Consider the following 15,634-nt stretch of genomic DNA (forward strand, 5'->3'; position numbering starts at 1 on the left):
ACCACAGCAGCAGTAAAAGCTCAGAGGAAGGCACAGGCCGGCAAAGATAGAGGAACGAACACAATTCCCAGGAATACAGAAGGCTGTGATTCAGAATTTCCTGTCCATCACTTTCCCCAGAGCATGCCCCCGGGCCCAGGAGACTTCTTCTTCACCCTTCTTTCTTGCTCTTCAAATACGCTTGGAGAGCTCATTCTTTCGACCACTTGGACACCTACAGTGTACCAGGCCCTGTGCCAGGCACCAGCATGAAATGCCCTCAGTTCATTTGCCCTGTGATGAGTCCACTAGACAAGCAGGTGCTCTCAGCCCCACAGGTAAGGGCTCCGAAGGCACTAAACACAGAGCAGGGTAGAAACAGAAGATGACGTGGAAATAGCTCTCACCCAGCCCTGGGAAATCAGGAAGGCTTCAGGAGCTGGTGACAAGTAAGCTGAGGCATGAAGGACACTTGGGAGTTTGAAATGAGTGGGAGAAGGAAGACAGTCCAGGTAGTAGGAAATCCTGTGCAAGGAACCAGAACGAGAGAGAGTGCAGCCCTCTGGGTGACAAGAAAAGGTCCTTCTGGCAGGACTGGGGCAGCAATGTGGAGGGAAAGCTGGTGAGACAGGTGAGTGCCGGAAAGGCTTCAGAAGCCTTGCTCAGGCCCCTGTGTTTAATATGGAGGATAAAGAACCAGGAAAATATGATTAACTAGTTCCTTTACATTATTTACCATTGTTGATTGGAATAAGTTTTTTGCACATTTAGAAGCAAACATGAAATAACTGCCAACTTCTAGAGATTGCCTAGAAAATGGTAGGAACACAGTTCATCTAGGGATGGTGAGTCATTGTAAACTTTCAAAAGTATGACCCGTCTCCTCAGTGTCTTGCGGATTATTAGCAGCTAACAGATACTTGTTTATGTATCCTCTCTGGAAGGTTGACTCAAGTAATCAAAATTACAAAGGGAACGTTCTGTTAAGAACAAAATATTTTAACATCTCATTTTATTTATCAGAGAACAAAAGCGGGAAAGCTTTGCTTAAACATGAAACTAGCAGATGCTGTGAAGCCATTATGTTCCTTCAAGCCGACACATTATGAGAGCTTATGAAACCTTTAGCTTCTAAAGGAAATAAAGCACAATTAGAATAGTGAATATTGTCTTTTGTTGTCTGGCTGGGCTGCAAAATTGAAAGAAGAGATATGCTCGACTTCTACACTGAGCAGATGACATCACGTAAGTAGCTGCTGTTGGGCTGTGGTGAGAGGGAAGCTAACATTATTAGACATTATTGGAATGCTGATGGCAAACCAGGGCAAGTCATGCTGGAGCAACTAGCTAGTCAACTGAACGTCAGACCGTGGTAAAGAAGACTAACAGCTGTAGTGTGTGTAAATAATTAACCAGATTCTCCTGAAATGGCTAGTAATTCCCGAGAATAAGTTAGATGTCAGGAAAAGCTGTGCTCTCTGGCCATTAGGTGCCTCTCAGCTCACAGTACGCTATGGAACAAATACAACTTTGAAAGCTGTCCTTAAGTTCCAGAGAGATTGGAGTCAAGGGCCTTTAAGGAATGTTAAGAGCAAGATGATTATGCACAAGCTGACACATAGTAACAACCATAGGCAAAGCATTTGCTCTCAAAATTCTGCAGTGATGTAATATCTAGGGCACAACCACTGGGGTGAAAGCTTTCTCCAAGATAATAAAGGAAAAAGAAAATCCCTGTTTTCCAGTCTGAAAGATAATGTGAAAATTTGTCTTGGAAGTTTACATGCACTGCTAAGTAAAAATCAAACACCTGTTTCGAAAACGTGATCGTTCAAAATTGGTGACAAGGAAATAGTCGTGGTTCCTATTCTTGGCTGTCACACCTTTCTATTGTTGAAGAATGACAGTGAAGAGTCACATAAGCAGCACATTTCAGGTTCTCAAAGCACTAGCATGAGTTTGGTGGGGTGTGACCAATGTGTGTGTGCACAGAGAATTACAGATTTCCCATCATTCCCCTGCCCAGGCGTCCCAGGCTCCGGCGAGTCTGATTCCCCCCGCACAAGTTCTCACAAGTTCTCACGCACCTTTGCTCCCGAGCTCTCTTCTCTACCATCTCCACCTGGCAAACTCTGACCGTTTAAAACCCACTTGAACTATCCCTTCAAAGCCAAGCCTTCCCGTTCTCCCATAAGCTGCGCATTGTCCTCTCGCCCCTGCCCAGATGAGCGTTCAGGTGTCTGGAAGGTATTCACCATGTTTTAATTTTGTTTAAATATTTGTTGATGTGTCTCGTTATCCTTCAGGCTTATGGACTCTTGCAGGGATTTTGTTTACCTTTGTATCCTCAGCTTTTAGTTGAGGGCTGAGCAAGGAGAAGATACCACACTTGTTTCTGAACGAGTAAACGTTGGAGGGAAAAATCCCCAGAAGCATGGTTATTTCTTGAGGTGGATGTAAATAAACGAATTAACTGGGCCACAGGCATAGCTAAATCCAGGACACGAATGTGGTCATGGGCTCTGCCTCTCCATCTCTTGTCCCTGTTCCCTTCTGAGCACTGGCTTCATTCTTGGATAGGTTCTCACGCTGTGGCTGCAAGTGGAGGGATGTTGTGTTCCGACTGAGAAGCCAGAGATGCCAGTTCACCCTGGGCTGAGAAGGAGAAGGGGAGGAACAGGGTCTGAGGGTGTCTGAGCCGCTGCCTGAGCTGAGAATGAGGATTGTTTTTTCCCGCCTGAACAGAGACATTTATGTAAACTCATGCACTTTATAAGCGTCAGTAATGACCCCAAACCTTCTAGCATACTCTTCAGGAATCACCTGATATGTCTCCTTTAACAATTCCCCCTTTTATTTGTAAATTACAAGTAGTCAATTATGACTGAGTAGTATTACATTTGAATAAGCCCTCGTCAAGGCACACTGAAGAACTTACAATCCAGGTGTAGAGGGGAAGATAATCATTGTATTTGTGGCTTTTGTTTTGAAGTTAGACTTCTTGAAGGTATGTGGCATTAAAAGTTTTCAAATTGTTTATGTCTGGCATAAAGGGAAATGTAGGAAGTGCACATGGATTTATTTATGTACGTATTTCAAGTAGACTAAAATTATTCATTTGGACTGAACTAAAGGTACCATTGTAGTGATTCACATAAAAGACTGTCTAGAACTTCAAGGATCATCCTGCTGGATTAGTAAGAATTTAAGACAATTTTATGTTGCAGAATCGTAACCACTTATCTACTACCTGGGGGCCAGAAGTGTTTTAAATTTAGAAATTTTTAGATATTAGAAATATTCTGCAGTTCATACTTTTTTTTTTTTTTCTTTTTTTTGCGGTACGCGGGCCTCTCACGGCTGTGGCCTCTCCCGTTGCGGAGCACAGGCTCCGTACGCACAGGCTCAGCGGCCATGGCTCACAGGCCCAGCGGCTCCGCGGCATGTGGGATCTTCCCAGACCGGGGCACGAACCCGCGTCCCCTGCATCGTCAGGCGGACTCTCAACCACCGCGCCACCAGGGAAGCCCTGCAGTTCATACATTTTAACTGAAATATCTCCAGGAATGTCTACACCCTGTCATTTTTTAAAAAAATAGTAATTTTTCAGTGAAAAGCATGAATAGTCACACTAGGCTGGATAAATATAGACCAGAAATAATGTCATGCCAGTTCATGTCAGGTTATGCCATAAATGAATTTTCATGCCAAGTTTAGAAACAAAAAATTTTGTGTTTTCAGAGCCTTTGGGACTTTTTTTTTTTTTTAACATCTTTCTTGGAGTATAATTGCTTCACACTGGTGTGTTAGTTTCTGCTTTATGACAAAGTGAATCAGTTATACATATACGTATCTCCCATATCTCTTCCCTCTTGCGTCTCCCTCCCTCCCACCCTCCCTATCCCACCCCTCTAGGTGGTCACAAAGCACCGAGCTGATCTCCCTGTGCTATGCGGCTGCTTCCAACTAGCTATCTTTTTTACGTTTGGTAGTGTATATATGTCCATGCCACTCTCTCACTTTGTCTCAGCTTACCCTTCCCCCTCCCCATATCCTCAAGTCCATTCTCTAGTAGGTCTGTGTCTTTATTCCCGTCTTGCCCCTAGGCTCTTCATGCCCATTTTTCTTTTTTCTTTTTAAATTCCATATATATGTGTTAGCATACGGTATTTGTTTTTCTCTTTCTGACTTACTTCACGCTGTATGACAGACTCTAGGTGCATCCACCTCACTACAAATAACTCAGTTTCATTCTTTTTTATGGCTGAGTAATATTCCATTGTATGTATGTGCCATATCTTCTTTATCCATTCATCTGTTGATGGACACTTAGGTTGCTTCCATGTCCTGGCTATTGTAAATAGAGCTGCAATGAATATTTTGGTACATGACTCTTTTTGAATTACGGTTTTCTCAGGGTATATCCCCAGTAGTGGGGTTGCTGGGTCATATGGTAATTCTATTTTTAGTTGTTTAAGGAACCTCTGTACTGTTCTCCATAGTGGCTGTATCAATTTGCAATCCCACCAACAGTGCAAGAGGGTTCCCTTTAATGAACATGCTCTCCAGCATTTATTGTTTGTATATTTTTTGATGATGGCCATTCTGACCAGTGTGAGGTGATATCTTAATGTAGTTTTGATTTGCATTTCTCTAATGATTAACGATGTTGAGCATTCTTGTATGTGTTTGTTGGCAATCTGTATATCTTCTTTGGAGAAATGTCCAGTTAGGTCTACTGCCCATTCTTGGATTGGGTTGTTTGTTTTTTCGGTATTAAGCTGCTTGAGTTGCTTGTAAGTTTTGGAGATTAATCCTTTGTCCGTTGCTTCATTTGCAAATATTTTCTCCCATTCTAAGGGTTCTCTTTTCGTCTTGTTTATGGTTTCCTTTGCTGTGCAAAAGTTTTTAAGTTTCATTAGGTCCCATTTGTTTATTTTTGCTTTTATTTCCATTTCTCTAGGAAGTGGGTCAAAAAGGATCTTGCTGTGATTTATGTCATAGAGTGTCCTTCCTATGTTTTCCTCTAGGAGTTTGATGGTGTCTGGCCTTACATTTAGGTCTTTAATCCACTTTGAGTTTATTTTTGTAAATAAACTCAACAATTTAAGATTTTTCATCATTAGTGTATAGCAACGCAAGAGATTTCTGTGCATTAATTTTGTATCCTGCTACTTTACCAAATTCATTGATTAGCTCTAGTAGTTTTCTGGTAGCATCTTTAGGATTCTCTATGTATAGTATCATGTCATCTGCAAACACTGACAGCTTTACTTCTTCTTTTCCAATTTGGATTCCTTTTATTTCCTTTTCATCTCTGATTGCTGTGGCTAAAACTTCCAAAACTATGTTGAATAAGAGTGGTGAGAGTGGGCAACCTTGTCTTCTTCCTGATCTTAGTGGAAATGCTTTCAGTTTTTCACCACTGAGGATGATGTCGGCTATGGGTTTGTCATATATGGTCTTTATTATGTTGAGGAAAGTTCCCTCTATGCCTACTTTCTGGAGGGTTTTTATCGTAAATGGGTGTTGAATTTTGTTGAAAGCTTTCTCTGCATCTATTGAGATGATCATATGGTTTTTCTCCTTCAGTTTGTTAATATGGTGTATCACATTGATTGATTTGCATATATTAAAGAATCCTTGCATTCCTGGGATAAACCCCACTTGATCATAGTGTATGATCCTTTTAATGTGCTCTTGGATTCTGTTTGCTAGTATTTTGTTGAGGATTTTTGCATCTATGTTCATCAGTGATATTGGTCTGTAGTTTTCTTTCTTTGTGACATCTTTGTCTGGTTTTGGTATCAGGGTGATGGTGGCCTCGTAGAATGAGTTTAGGAGTGTTCCTCCCTCTGCTATATTTTGGAAAAGTTTGAGAAGGTTAGGTGTTAGCTCTTCTCTAAGTGTTTGATAGAATTTGCCTGTGAAGCCATCTGGTCCTGGGCTTTTGTTTGTTGGAAGATTTTTAATCACAGTTTCAATTTCAGTGCCTGTGATTGGTCTGTTCATATTTTCCATTTCTTCCTGGTTCAGTCTCGGAAGTTTGTGCATTTCCAAGAATTTGTCCATTTCTTCCAGGTTGTCCATTTTATTGGCATATATTTGCTTCTAGTAACCTATTATGATGCTTTGTATTTCTGCAGTGTCAGTTGTTACTTCTCCTTTTTCGTGTCTAATTCTATTGATTTGAATCTTCTCCCTTTTTTTCTTGATAAGTCTGGCTAATGGTTTATCAATTTTGTTTATCTTCTCAAAGAACCAGCTTTTAGTTTTATTGATCTTTGCTATCGTTTCCTTCATTTCTTTTTCATTTATTTCTGATCTGACCTTTAAGATTTCTTTCCTTCTGCTAACTTTGGGGGTTTTTTGTTCTTCTTTGTCTAATTGCTTTAGGTGTAAGGTTAGGTTTTGCATGGAATATGTTTTTCATCCCCTCACTTTCAGTCTGTATGTGTCCCTAGGTCTGAAGTGGGTCTCTTGTAGAGAGCATATATATGGGTCTTGTTTTTGCATCCATTCAGCCACTCTGTGTCTTTAGGTTGCAGCATTTAATCCATTTACATTTAAGGTCATTATCGATATGTATGTTCCTATTACCATTTTCTTAATTGTTTTGGGTTTATTATTGTAGGTCTTTTCCTCCTCTTGTGTTTCCTGCCTAGAGAAGTTCCTTTAGCATTTGTTGTAAAGCTGGTTTGGTGGTGCTGAATTCTCTTAGCTTTTGCTTGTCTGTAAAGCTTTTAATTTCTCCATCAAATCTGAATGAGATCCTTGCTGGGTAGAGTAATCTTGGTTGTAGGGTTTTCTCCTTCATCGCTTTAAATATGTCCTGCCACTCCCTCCTGGCTTGCAGAGTTTCTGCTGAAAGAGCAGGTGTTAACCTTATGGGGATTCCCTTATTTGTTATTTGTTGTTTTTCCCTTGCTGATTTTAATATTTGTTTTCTGTATTTAATTTTTGATAGTTTGATTAATATGTGTCTTGGTGTGTTTCTCGTTGGATTTATCCTGTATGGGACTCTGTGCTTCCTGGACTTGATTGACTATTTCCTTTCCCATATCAGGGAAGTTTTCAACTATAATCTCTTCACATATTTTCTCAGTCCGTTTCTTTTTCTCTTCTTCTTCTGGGACCCCCATAATTTGAATGTTGGTGCGTTTAATGTTGTCTCAGAGGTCTCTGAGACTGTCCTCAATTCTTTTCATTCTTTGTTCTTTATTCTGCTGTGCAGTAGTTATTTCCCCTATTTTATCTTCCAGGTCACTTATCTGTTCTTCTGCCTCAGTTATTCTGCTGTTGACCCCTTCTAGAGAGCTTTTAATTTCACTTACTGTGTGGTTCATCACTGTTTGTTTGCTCTTTAGTTCTTCTAGGTCCTTGTTAAACGTTTCTTGTATTTTCTCCATTCTATTTCCAAGGTTTTGGATCATCTTTACTATCATTATTCTGAGTTCTTTTTCAGGTAGACTGCCTATTTCCTCTTCATTTGTTAGGTCTGGTGGGGTTTTGCCTTGCTCTTTCATCTGCTGCTGTGTTTCTCTGTCTTCTCATCTTGCTTAACTTACTGTATTTGGGGACTCCTTTCGCAGGCTGCAGGTTAATAGTGTCCATTGTTTTTGCTGTCTGTCCCCAGTGGCTAAGCTTGGTTCAGTGGGTTGTGTAGGCTTCCTGGGGGAGGGGACTAGTGCCTGTGTTCTGGTGGATGAGGAGGATCTTGTCTTTCTGGAGGGCAGGTCCAGGTCTGGTGGTGTGTTTTGGGGTGTCTGTGGCCTTATGATTTTCGGCAGCCTCTGTCCAAAGGATGGGGTTGTGTTCCTATCTTGCTAGCTGTTTGGCATGGGGTGTCCTGCACTGTAGCTTGATGATTTTTGCGTGGAGCTGGGTCTTGGCGTTCAGATGGAGATCTCTGGGAGATTTTCGCCGTTTGAAATTACGTGGAGCTGGGAGGTGTCTTGTGGACCACTGTTCTGATCTTGGCTCACCCACCTCAGTGGCACAGCCCTGACGCCTGGCTGGAGCACCAAGAGCCTGTCCTCCACATGGCTCAGAATAAAAGGGAGAAAAAAATAGAAAGAAGAAGATAAAAGTTATTGAAATAAAATATAATTATTAAGAAAAAAATTTTTTTAGTTAAAAAAGAAATACGGACAGACAGAATCCTAGGACAAATGGTAAAAGCCAAGCTATATAGACAAAATCACACAAAGAAGCATACACATACACACTCACAAAAAGAGAGGATGGGAAAAAAAATATGTATCGTTGCTCCCAAAATCCACCTCCTCAATTTGGGGTGATTCGTTGTCTATTTAGGTATTCCACAGATAAAGGTACATCACGTTGATTGTGGAGATTTAATCCGCTGTTCCTGAGGCTGCTGGGGGAGATTTCCCTTTCTCTTTGTTCGCAAAGCTCCCGGGGCTCGGCTTTGGATTTGGCCCCGCCTCTGCGTGTAGGTTTCCGGAAGGCGTCTGTTCTTCGCTCAGACAGGACGGGGTTAAAGGTGCCGCTGATTCAGTGGCTCTGGCTCACTGAGGCCGGGGGGTAGGGAGGAGTGCGGAGGCGGGGCGGGCCTGCAGCGTCAGAGGCGGCGTGACGTTGCACGAGCCTGAGGCGTGCCCCCGGGGAAGTTGTCTTTGGATCACGGGACCCTGGCAGTGGCGGCCTGCACAGGTTCCCGGGAGCGGAGGTGTGGAGAGTGACCTGTGCTCGCACACAGGCTTCTTGGTGGCGGCGGCAGCAGCCTTAGCGTCTCATGCCCGTGTCTGGGGTCCGCGCTGATAGCCGGGCTCGCGCCCGTCTCTGGAGCTCCTTTAAGCGGCGCTCTGAATCCCGTCTCCTCATGCACCAGGAAAGAGAGAGGCAAGAAAAAGTCTCTTAGCTCTTCGGCAGCTCCAGACTTGCCCCCGGACTCCCTCCCGGCCAGCCGTGGCGCACTAACCCCCTTCAGGTTGTGTTCACGCCGCCTGTCCTCTCCCTGCGCTCCGCCCGAAGCCCGAGCCTCAGCTCCGAGCCCCGCCCGCCCTGGCGGGTGAGCAGACAAGCCTCTCGAGCCGGTGAGTGCCGGTCGGCCCTGATCCTCTGTGCAGGAATCTCTCCGCTTTGCCCTCCGCTGTGCTGTGCTCTCCTTCGCGGCCCTGAAGCTTTCCCCCTTCGCCACCCGCAGTCTCCGCCTGCGAAGGGGCTCCTAGTGTGTGAAAACCGTTCCTCCATCACGGCTCCCTTCCACTGGTGCCGGTCCCGTCCCTATTCTTTGTCTCTGTTTTTTCTTTTGCCCTACCCAGGTACGTAGGGAGTTTCTTGCCTTTTGGGAGGTCTGAGGTCTTCTGCCAGCGTTCAGTACGTGTTCTATAGGAGCGGTTCCACGTGTAGATGTATTCCTGGTGTATCTGTGGGGAGGAAGGTGATCTCCACGTCTTAGTCTTCCGCCATCTTGAAGCTCCTCCTCGCCTTTTGGATTTTAGAATTTCATTTTTATTTTTATATTATACATTGGACTAGGTAGCAGACCTAGCTTATACTTTTAACTTCGGTAATAGGATAAAATTTTAAAAATTCTTTTGGAATATAACAATGTTATTGATATGAAAATGGCTGTGCCATTGGACGGACGCAGTGGTGAGATGAGAAAGCTGTGTGCTTGCTGACTTCAGAGCTAAGACTTTTTCCTGCGTAGAATGGCTTGGCTTGGCACGTTGAGTGTCTGGTGCGTTTACATGCCTGTGCACGTGTGCATGCTTCTTTATATGCATATCATCTATTTATTTGTTGTTAACCGAAGGACGAGCGGCCTTGGAGGAGGCGGAAAGCCTTCTGTAAGGTTTTGTCAGTGGTTGAGATGCTTACAGGCAGCAACTGACCTTCTCAGCAAAGATCTGACGTGATATTGCTTTTTGTGGGAGTATATTGATTTTCTTTCTCCTGATAAACTTTGCACATCATCTAGAGGCTTTATTAACACCTTATTGAGAGAAAACAAACATCGTTGAACATGATAGCAGACTCGTTAACTTTCAAGATTTTATTTGTTTACTTAGGTGTAACCTAACTTTACAACTGGCATTGTTAAATTAGCAAAGTCTACAAGTCTTATACAACCTAACAAGTTGCATAGTTATTTTACGTCCAAGCTTATATAATTGTTTCCTGGATTTACATAATAAAGGGAGCCTAACGCATCAGCACGAAAACTGAGATTCGCTAATAAGGCACAGATGCGCAGGTCGTGGCGTGGCTCATTTACAGGTTTTTCTTATGTGCCAGGCAGAGAGTATGGTAATTATGCTCATTTGTCATGTTTTAGCTTAGAGAAAATTAAAACTATCATATTCACATTCATAATGAGATTTCTGAATGGTTAATGAGACTTAAAACTAGCAGTTGCTTCTTACAAAAGAGTCTGCAGATAACCAAGTGCGGAGCTGTTGGAGCGGGCAGGCTGAGGAGAGACGGACTGAGGATACTACGGACAGAATTTCTAGGCTCACGAGAGACATTTAGATTGATTCTAAGTGACAGTTTGTCTGTTGTAACTTGGTAACCGTGAGGACCTCTTTGATAGGGATGTAAGACGCTTATTACTAGTTTTCTCATAGATAGCAATGCCCCTGTGTCCTCAGTCCCTCTTAGCTGAAAATTTGGGTGGGTAATCTTTTGACAGGTTTATTATTTAGTGTAAATATTTATGTATTTTTATTTAATACAGAACCGTATCTGAACGTATCATTTTTCCTTTTCTGGAGGCTGATTAGAATATGTCCCCACTAACAAGCAGTGAATGTTGAAGACTTTTGACTTGGCTTTGCCTCCTGGCAGGGCACCAGCACGTGCTGGTGGTGTTCAGATGCACCTGCCCTTCCTCTCTCTGCTGGCACGTGGCTTGGACAGGCAGACCCCCTCTCCTTGCTTCAGGCGGGCTTTCCCCAAGCACAGCCTAGTGAGAGATAGGAGGGTGGAGAGAGGGCAGAGCTGGGATGTTTCTCCCTTTCTCTTTGGGAGGGGTCTTTGGCAGGGGCTGCATCTTATCCATCCTCCCACCTACCCCCGTCCCCCAGTCCCTGGTGATTAGATCACCCTGTGCTAATGCTGCTAATGGCAAGGAGCTTCCTGCCCTGGTTTAATTCTTCTGGGTTTCCACCACCTTTGCAACTAGATCTCAGTCAGCATTAAATTCTCTCAACTGAACTAACTGGTATGGGCCCTGCTTCCCTAACTTGACCCTGACCCATGCAAATGGCCAGTTACTTCTTTAGTACAGACTGTAGATGCATTGTAACCTTATAGTGAAAACTGTGAGTCCCTTTTATTTTATCAAAAGAAAGATACATTGCCTTTGGGGGATATTAACTGAGAAGAAGTTGGAGACTAACATGGGATTTAACTCTTTGTAAAGAGAGACCATTTTTATGTGGAAAACATGTAATTGTTAAGCAATATCTATTAAAATTGTTAACTTTAAGAAGTTCGATAAAAGTTGTTTGAAGTTTCATGATGGAAGAAGTCAGGTCTCACTGCTGTTTTTTCAGGTCTGTGAAACTAGATTGTGTTTGAGACAAGCAGGGCTTGCCAGATGTTCGTTGTAAGTTATTTTTATAGAAATTTGGAACACATTAATTTGTGTTTAGAGTTGACGATTAGCTTCTAATTATGTAAGTTTTTATAAATTGGGTTCTTGGTATCAGTTCAGATTTTGCTGCTTTATTTATTCGTTTCCATACTTTTCATTTTCCCCTTTGTTTGTTAGAAACACTGGCAGCGTCTTGAGTCAGGTAGCAGAATGGAATGAGGAGAAAGAGGTAGCTTCCTACAGTTGAACTGTTCACAGGTCTTTCCCTTGGTATAACATTGCTTTTTATGGGCGTCATTCAGCCAGCAGGCTAGGCCTCTAAGATCTGAAAGGAAAGGATGAGTGGGTTATGATAAAATACGAGGCCTCAGCGAGAATGGAAGGAAAGAATCGTAGCCTTGTCCACAGAAATGGCAGAAATATGAGTATGTTTCTAAGAACTTAAAGAATATAACTCTGTTATATTTTGGACTTTCTCTTTAGTATTAATAAGGTGAAAAGCACATTATAGTACTAAATAGCATTTAACAGGGTCACATTATAAACCCAAGCACATTTTTTAAGGTCTTACTCTGGGATTATTTTTTTTTTTCATTTTTTAAAATAGTTCACACTATCATTTGGGGAAAAAAAAATCCTGGCCAATTACTGTCATAGATTTTAGCTCCATAGCTAATTAGGGCCTCCCAGAACTGAGTATATGGATCCAAGTGAAGTGAGCCAGCCAGTGGGAACTGCAGCTCCTGGTTAGGTGCAGGAAGTCATTTCATTTAATGGGACTGGATTTGTTTGGTTTTCTTTCTTGTTTTTTTGTAGCTGATTTTACCTGTGAGATGGCATTTGTGAAAGATGGGTGGGTCCCTTTGAGATTCTTTCTTTACCCACGTAAGGATCCTATATTTCCTTCACTAGAATTGACAGATGTCCCTCCCCTCAATGAACAAGAAGTTTTCTCTTCTGCACCCATAGGGGACTATATCCCTGGTGATATAGAAGTAACTTTGCTTGTCAAACCCGGCACCCACTGTAACTAGAGTAATGCCACCTCAAGCAGCCAGGCCCTGGGGCGCAACCGCTGTCATCTGGCCCAGAGTGAGCTGTTCCCTGGGTCCTTGTGGGGATCAGCTGGTGTCATGCCCCTGATGGCCAGATCTCACGGTGGTGTCAGCTTTCTGACCACACTGCTTAGACCCTGGCTAGAAGATTTTTCTGGCTTTGGCATCCTTGATTTTTTAATCTGAACAATCAAGAGAAAAACATCATAGAAAGCAGAATTCATAGACGATTACTCCAAAAGAATCATGCAGCTGTGTGTGTGAGATGACAACTCTACATAAGCAAGTTGAAATACCCAAGGTAGAATTTTTCAGCAAGGTTTTTCTTCTATTGTGTTTTGCTTTATTGTTTGTGTGTTTTGAACGCAGCCTGCAAATGAAAGATTTTGAAAGTGCTAATGACCCATTGATTGTGCGGGACAGGAAATGATCAGCTCGTTCTGCTGATTAGTCTGTGGAAAAGGTGTTGTTACTATTGGCAGACACTTCTCCAGGGTTCTCTAAAGTTTCTGCACAACTTGTGAAGGAGCACTAACTACCCTTTTTTTCTGGATAATCTTTTCAAGGAAATTGTATAGCAAACAACCTGGAAAATAATGATAGTATCTCTCTCTAGAGTAAAAGGTGGACCTGCTTATTGTTCAGTATAATAAACACAGTGTCTCCCTTTAGGACAAAGGGGAAGTTGGCTTACAGGTCCTTATAAAAGATCTGGGTTCCCTAAGCTCAGGGTCCTCAGCTGTGATGCAGAAACCCCCCAGCTAGCTTGGCCTGGCCACTTCATCTCCTGGGAGTTGGGATGCAGAGAAACTGACATAATCGTGATGTCCATACTTCATTCTGCCTGGGCTCTGAGCCATGCAGTTTTTTTGTCTCATGTCTTCTGCCAGCATCCCTGAGACGGTCTGTTAGCTTGCAAGCTGGGCAAAATCTCGGACCCTCCACCAGTTTTGCTACTCTAACACCAGAAAAGAACCTCCTTTCACAAAAACTGGTGGAGAAGGCCCGGAAATTCGCTGATGACTGATACATATTTAATATACAGAGTTGGTAATTTGTATTTTAATTCTATCACACCATGTGAATTACTGGAATTTTCCAAACATTTGTAACTTATTATACCATTGTTTGTAAAATCCCTACCTCCATTAAAAAGGATTTTGCCTTTTATCTGACTTTTAGCTGGTGTTAGAGCAGTATGTGATTTGTTAGCTGAATGTCTACCAGTAGCTTTCTGCAAGCTAAGAAAAAATATAAATACTATTTATCTGTATATGAAATATCTTCTTGATAGTCCAGCCAACTCAGCCATTTTGGAGGAATTACTTTTCGTTATGAGTGAGCAAGTTTTTCATATCTGCAGAAAGCAGTCACAGCTAGCTCTGTGTATTTCACAAGGATCAGTCATGCCCTCCAGACATCTTGTTTTGATAGTCAAGGTTTGCCTTAACTCTTTTTCATAATACCCTTGAACTGACCTTTGAAGGGTGTATATCATTTCAAAAAATTGAGTGAAAAGGGTGGCATTCCATGTTAAAAGAGAAAACAAAAACAATCAGTATGATTTCCATGCTGCTTCAAGGGAAGCCACGTTGGACTTTACAGACACGCCTGACGGGCTCCCATCAGCTGCACTGCACACCCCACCCATCATAGCAGGACTGTTGGCACACCCTCATCTTCTGGGCTGAGGACTGCAGGCTGGCAGGTTGGCTGCTCTGTCACTTGCCCCAGGTAGGATGGGTTCTGGCTAGCTAGCAGCTATACCATCTGGAATTGATGAGACACTTGTTCTTAAGAACAGCCTGGGTTCCTAACTCTTGGCTTGAGGACATTTCTCTGCACACTCCAGATTTTTAAGAGTAACATATTTTCCCTGAGACATGACATTATTTTCACATGTGATAAACGAGGTCTGCTACAGCCACTGTCTTCCGAAAGAATGAGTAGAGTTTACTCCCCTTACTGCTAATGTTGCTGTAACTCAGTGGTTCTCAAAAGTGTGGTCCACGGAGCAGTAGTAACAGCATCACCTGGAAACTTGTTGGAAATGCAAATCCTTGGCCCCGTGTCAGAACACCTGGGGTGGCTCCCAGCGATGTCTAGTTTAACAAGCCTCCTGGGTGATTCTGATGCCCGTTGGACTTTGACACCCACAGGTGTGGCTCACTGTGTCTCAGGTCAGAGGAGGAGGAAGTTAGTTTGGTTACAAGCAGGGAAAGGACAGATTAAGAGTGGTGGTGTCAGATGTATAAAGAAACACTGGTAGCATTTATTAAGTAAACCTATTGATTTTTTTTAATTAAAGAAAATATATCTAATGCTTGTCCTGTATACTGTTAGGATACAAATGTGAATAAGACATTCCACAGATATCTCGGGGTCTTTTGGTTGGACAATCTATGCCTGCAGGCAAAATCCAATTTGCTACATGTTTTTGTAAATAAAGTTTTATTAGGACACAGCCACATCCATTCATTTGCATATGGTCCATGGCTGCTTTTAGACAACAATGCAGAGTCGAGCAGTGCAACAAAGACCATATGGCCCGCCAAGCTGAAGACATTTAATGTGTGGTGCTTTAATAGAAGTTTGCTGACACCAGGTCTAGTGTTTAAAGGGAAAATACTTTCTATATCCCAGTAGTTATACACAAATGGAGCGGAGGATTAAGTGTATATGCAAGGGGTCTTCTGTCCTCCAGTGTTACATTTGTACAGAAGTTTTGCAGTGGCACACAATTTAGCTTCATGGATGTTATTACCATGGAAGCTGTACAGACTGTTTGACAAGAAGCAGAGTACTTACCTGTCAAACACTTTGGTGTGTGAGAGGGAAAAGGGGTATGTGAAAAATACAGAAACAACAGAAGATGAAAATAAGAAAAACAAAAAATATTTTGTTTGAGAAGGGAGAATATTATCAATCAAAAGATGTATCTTGGGAATTCCCTGGCGGTCAGAGGTTAGGACTTCACACTCTCACTGCCTAGGGCCAGGGTTCAGTCCCTGCTTGGGGAAGTACGATCCCA

At 42.6% G+C, this 15,634-nt stretch overlaps 1 protein-coding gene across 2 annotated transcripts in view; it reads left to right on the plus strand.

Annotated features, from left to right (window-relative positions):
• Nucleotides 1-15,634, plus strand: part of PRKN (parkin RBR E3 ubiquitin protein ligase) — a 1,284,475-nt gene that overhangs the window by 711,656 nt on the left and 557,185 nt on the right. The window lies entirely within an intron of this gene.

Source organism: Phocoena sinus, chromosome 12 (genome assembly GCF_008692025.1).
Source record: "Phocoena sinus isolate mPhoSin1 chromosome 12, mPhoSin1.pri, whole genome shotgun sequence".
Classification (NCBI taxonomy): Eukaryota; Metazoa; Chordata; class Mammalia; order Artiodactyla; family Phocoenidae; genus Phocoena; species Phocoena sinus.